Below are 4928 nucleotides of genomic sequence, written 5' to 3'. Positions count from 1 at the left end.
AAGAACTCCCTTCTTTTGAGGCGTCCCATTACCCACAGGATTCCTCTTAGAAGTGTACATGAACTGGTTATTAGCAACCATGTCAATGAGTTCTTGAGCTTCTGCAGGCATTTTCTTTAGGTGAATGGATCCACCTACAGAAGTATCCAATGACATCTTAGCTAATTCAGACAGACCATCATAGAATATATCCAGGATGGTCCATTCTGAAAGCATGTCAGAAGGACACTTTTTGGTCAGTTGCTTGTATCTCTCCCAAGTTTCATAGAGGGATTCACCTTCTTTCTGTCTGAAGGTTTGAACATCCACTCTAAGCTTGCTCAGCTTTTGAGGAGGAAAGAACTTAGCTAAGAAAGCCGTGACCAGCTTATCCCAAGAGTTCAGGCTATCTTTGGGTTGAGAGTCCAACCACACTCTAGCTCTGTCTCTTACAGCAAAAGGGAAAAGCATGAGCCTGTAGACTTCAGGATCTACTCCATTAGTCTTAACAGTATCACAGATCTGCAAAAATTCAGTTAAGAACTGAAAAGGATCTTCAGATGGAAGTCCATGGAACTTGCAGTTCTGTTGCATCAGAGAAACTAATTGAGGTTTCAGCTCAAAGTTGTTTGCTCCAATGGTAGGGATGGAGATGCTTCTTCCATGTAAATTGGAATTAAGTGCAGTAAAGTCACCAAGCATCCTTCTTGCATTATTATTATTTTTGGCTGCCATCTCCTCTTCTTGTTCGAAAATTTCTAAAAGGTGCTTGCTGGATTGTTGTAATTTAGCTTCTCTTAGTTTCCTCTTCAGAGTCCTTTCAGGTTCTGGATCTGCTTCAACAAGAATATTCTTGTCCTTGCTCCTGCTCATATGAAAAAGAGGGAACAGAAAAATAATAATAATAGGGATCCTTTTTACCACAGTATAGAGGTCCCTGTGTGAGTAGAAGAAGAAAAGAAGAGTAGAAGAAAAGAAGAAGAAAAGAATATAATGTAAGGAAAGAAACACAAGGGTGAGGAGAGCAGAGATGTGAGATGAAGAGAAGTGTTAGTAGATGAATAAATAAATAGAAGAAGATGAGAGAGAAAGAGAATTTTCAAAAATTATTTTTGAAAAATGGTTAGTGATTTTCGAAAATAGTTTTTGAAAAAGGTTAGTAATTTTCGAAAATTAGGAATAAAATTAAAATCAAAAATTAAAATAATTAGTTAATTAAAAAGAATTTTTGAAAAAGAGGGAGATATTTTCGAAAATTAGAGAGAAGGTTAGTTAGGTAGTTTTGAAAAAGATAAGAAACAAACAAAAAGTTAGTTAGTTAGTTGAAACAAATTTGAAAATCAATTTTGAAAAGATAAGAAGATAAGAAGTTAGAAAAGATATTTTAAAATCAAATTTTTGAAAAAGATATGATTTTGAAAAAGATAAGATAAAAAGATATTTTTGAAAAGATATGATTGAAATTAGTTTTGAAAAAGATTTGATTTTTAAAATCACAATTAATGACTTGATTCACAAGAAATCACAAAATATGATTCTAGAACTTAAAGTTTGAATCTTTCTTAACAAGCAAGTAACAAACTTGAAATTTTTGAATCAAAACATTAATTGATGATGTTATTTTCGAAAATTAGGAGATAAAGATAAGAAAAAGATTTTTGAAAAATATTTTAAAAATTTTCGAAAATAAATAAGAAAAGTGAAAAAGATATGATTTTTGAAAAATATTTTGAAAAAGATAAAATTTGAAAATTTGATTTGACTCATAGAAAACAACTAGATTTTAAAAATTTTTGAAAAAAGTCAACTCAAATTTTTGAATTTTATGAGAGGAAAAAGGGAAAGATATATTTTTTTATTTTTTTGAATTTTTATGATGAGAGAGAAAAACATGAAAATGATGCAATGCATGAAAATTTTGGATCAAAACAATGAATGCATGCAAGAATGCTATGAATGTCAAGATGAACACCAAGAACACTATGAAGATCATGATGAACATCAAGAACATATTTTTGAAAAATTTTTAATGCAAAGAAACTATGCACGACACCAAACTTAGAAATCTTTAATGCTTAGACACTAAGAATTCAAGAATGCATATGAAAAATAAGAAAAGACACAAAACATAAAAATGCAAAGATCAAACAAGAAGATTTACCAAGAACAACTTGAAGATCATGAAGAACACTATGAATGCATGAATTTTTCGAAAAATGCAAAAAATTTTTAGAAAAAATGCAATTGACACCAAACTTAAAAATTGACTCAAGACTCAAACAAGAAACACAAAATATTTTTTATTTTTATGATTTTATAAATTTTTTTTTGTATTTTTCGAAAATTATTTGTGAAAAAGAAAAATAAGGATTCCAAAATTTTTAATATGAATTCCAGGAATCTTGCACTCTTAGTCTAAAGCTCCAATCTGAGAGTTAGACATGGCTTAATAGCCAGTCAAGTTTTAGCATGTAAATCAAGTGGATCAGTAACAGCAGCAGGTGGATTAGCAACAACTAGCCTGCTCTTGATAATGTTGGGTTGGAAGCCCTAGTCCAAATGAATTTAGACATGGCTTTACAGCTAGTCAGGCTTCAACATGTTTCATGAAACACTAGAATTCATTCTTAAAAAATTCTGAATAATTTTTCGAAAAATAAAGAAAAAAATATATTTTTTTGAAAGAATTTTTTGAAAAATTTTTTTTGAAAACTTTTTGAAAATAAAATAAAAAGAAAATTACCCAATCTGAGCAACACGATGAACCGTCAGTTGTCCAAACTCGAAAAATCCCGGCAACAGCGCCAAAAACTTGGTGCACGAAATTGTGATCTCAGGCAACGGCGCCAAAAACTCTGTACACACGTCTTAATATATTGTTTTTCATTCACAACTTCGATACAACTAACCAGCAAGTGCACTGGGTCGTCCAAGTAATAAAACCTTACGTGAGTAAGGGTCGATCCCACGGAGATTGTTGGTATGAAGCAAGCTATGGTCATCTTGTAGATCTCAGTCAGGCGGATATCAAAGGGTTATGGTGTTTTCGAAAATAAAATAATAATTAAATAGAAAATAAGGATAGAAATACTTATGTATATCATTGGTGAGAATTTCAGATAAGCATATAGAGATGCTTTCGTTCCTCTGAACTTCTGCTTTCCTGCTGTCTTCATCCAATCAGTCCTACTCCTCTCCATGGCTGGCTTTATGTAAGGACATCACCATTGTCAATGGCTACTTTTCATCCTCTCTGGAAAATGGTCCGATGCGCTGTCACTGCATGGCTAATCATCTGGAGGCATCACCGTGGTCAATGGCTGCATCCTATCCTCTTGTGAAAATGGTCCAAATGCTCTGTCACAGCACGGCTAATCATCTGAGGTTCTCGATCATAATGGAATAGGATTCACTCTTCTTTTGCGTATGTCACTATGCCCAGCACTCGCGAGTTTGAAGCTCGTCACAGTCATTCAATCCCAGAATCCTACTCGGAATACCACAGACAAGGTTTAGACTTTCTGGATTCTCATGAATGCTGCCATCAATCTAGCTTATACCACGAAGATTCTGATTAAGAGATCCAAGAGATAATCATCCAATCTAAGATGGAACGGAAGTGGTTGTCAGGCACGCGTTCGTGGGGGAATGATGATGATTGTCACGTTCATCACATTCATGTTGAAGTACGAATGAATATCTTAGAAGCGGAATAAGTTGAGTTGAATAGAAAAATAGTAGTACTTTGCATTAATTCATGAGGAACAGCAGAGCTCCACACCTTAATCTATGGAGTGCAGAAACTCTACCGTTTGAAAATACATAAGTGAAAGGTTCAGGCATGGCCGAATGGCCAGCCCCCATGATCTAAGAACTAGACGTCCCAAGATGCCTAATACAATAGTAAAAGGTCCTATTTATACTAAACTAGTTACTAGGGTTTACAGAAGTAAGTATTTGATGCATAAATCCACTTCCGGGGCCCACTTGGTGTGTGCTTGGGCTGAGCTTTAGCTTTCCACGTGCAGAGGCTCTTTCTGGAGTTGAACGCCGGGTTGTAACGTATTTCTGGCGTTCAACTCTGGTTCGTGACGTGTTTCTGGCGTTTAACTCCAGACTGCAGCGTAGAACTGGCGTTCAACGCCCTTTTACATCATCTAAACTCGGCCAAAGTATAGACTATTATATATTGCTGGAAAGCCCTGGATGTCTACTTTCCAACGCAATTAGAAGCGCGCCATTTTGAGTTCTGTAGCTCCAGAAAATCCACTTTGAGTGCAGGGAGGTCAGAATCCAACAGCATCAGCAGTCCTTCTTCTACCTCTGAATCTGATTTTCGCTCAAGTCCCTCAATTTCAGCCAGAAAATACCTGAAATCACAGAAAAACACAAAAACTCATAGTAAAGTCCAGAAATATGAATTTAACATAAAAACTAATGAAAACATCCCAAAAAGTAACTAGATTCTACTAAAAACATACTAAAAACAATGCCAAAAAGCGTATAAATTATCCGCTCATCAAAACCCCACCTTCCTCACCTTTCAAATTCAAACCATTTCCCTCCCAAACTCAACCCCCATTACATGAATTCCCTCTCTCTCTTACCCCTCCTTACCACCTTCCATTTCACACTTCATAAACACTTACACCCCCTTGGCTGAATCTACTCCTTCCCTCCATCTCCTCCAATTCTTCTTCTTCTCCTCATTTCTTCCTTCTTTTTGCTCGAGGACAAGCAAACCTTTTAAGTTTGGTGTGAAAAAAGTCCTGCTTTTTTTCCATAACCATCAATGGCACCTAAGGCCGGAGAAACCTCTAGAAAGAGGAAAGGGAAGGCAATTGCTTCCACCTCCGAGTCATGGGAGATGGAGAGATTCATCTCAAAGGTCCATCAAGACCACTTCTATGAAGTTGTGGCAAAAAAAAAGGTGATCCACGAGGTCCTCT

At 35.5% G+C, this 4928-nt stretch overlaps 1 non-coding gene across 1 annotated transcript; it reads left to right on the top strand.

Annotated features, from left to right (window-relative positions):
* Positions 1-210: 210 nt before the first annotated feature.
* On the top strand, positions 211-318 carry LOC112781742 (small nucleolar RNA R71). Its single transcript, XR_003192501.1, has one exon. It is a non-coding gene; the product is annotated as a small nucleolar RNA R71 (small nucleolar RNA).
* Positions 319-4928: the final 4610 nt, after the last annotated feature.

The sequence above is a fragment of the Arachis hypogaea genome, chromosome 19, assembly GCF_003086295.3.
Source record: "Arachis hypogaea cultivar Tifrunner chromosome 19, arahy.Tifrunner.gnm2.J5K5, whole genome shotgun sequence".
NCBI lineage: Eukaryota > Viridiplantae > Streptophyta > Magnoliopsida > Fabales > Fabaceae > Arachis > Arachis hypogaea.
This window is presented reverse-complemented; position numbering and strand designations above follow the sequence as displayed.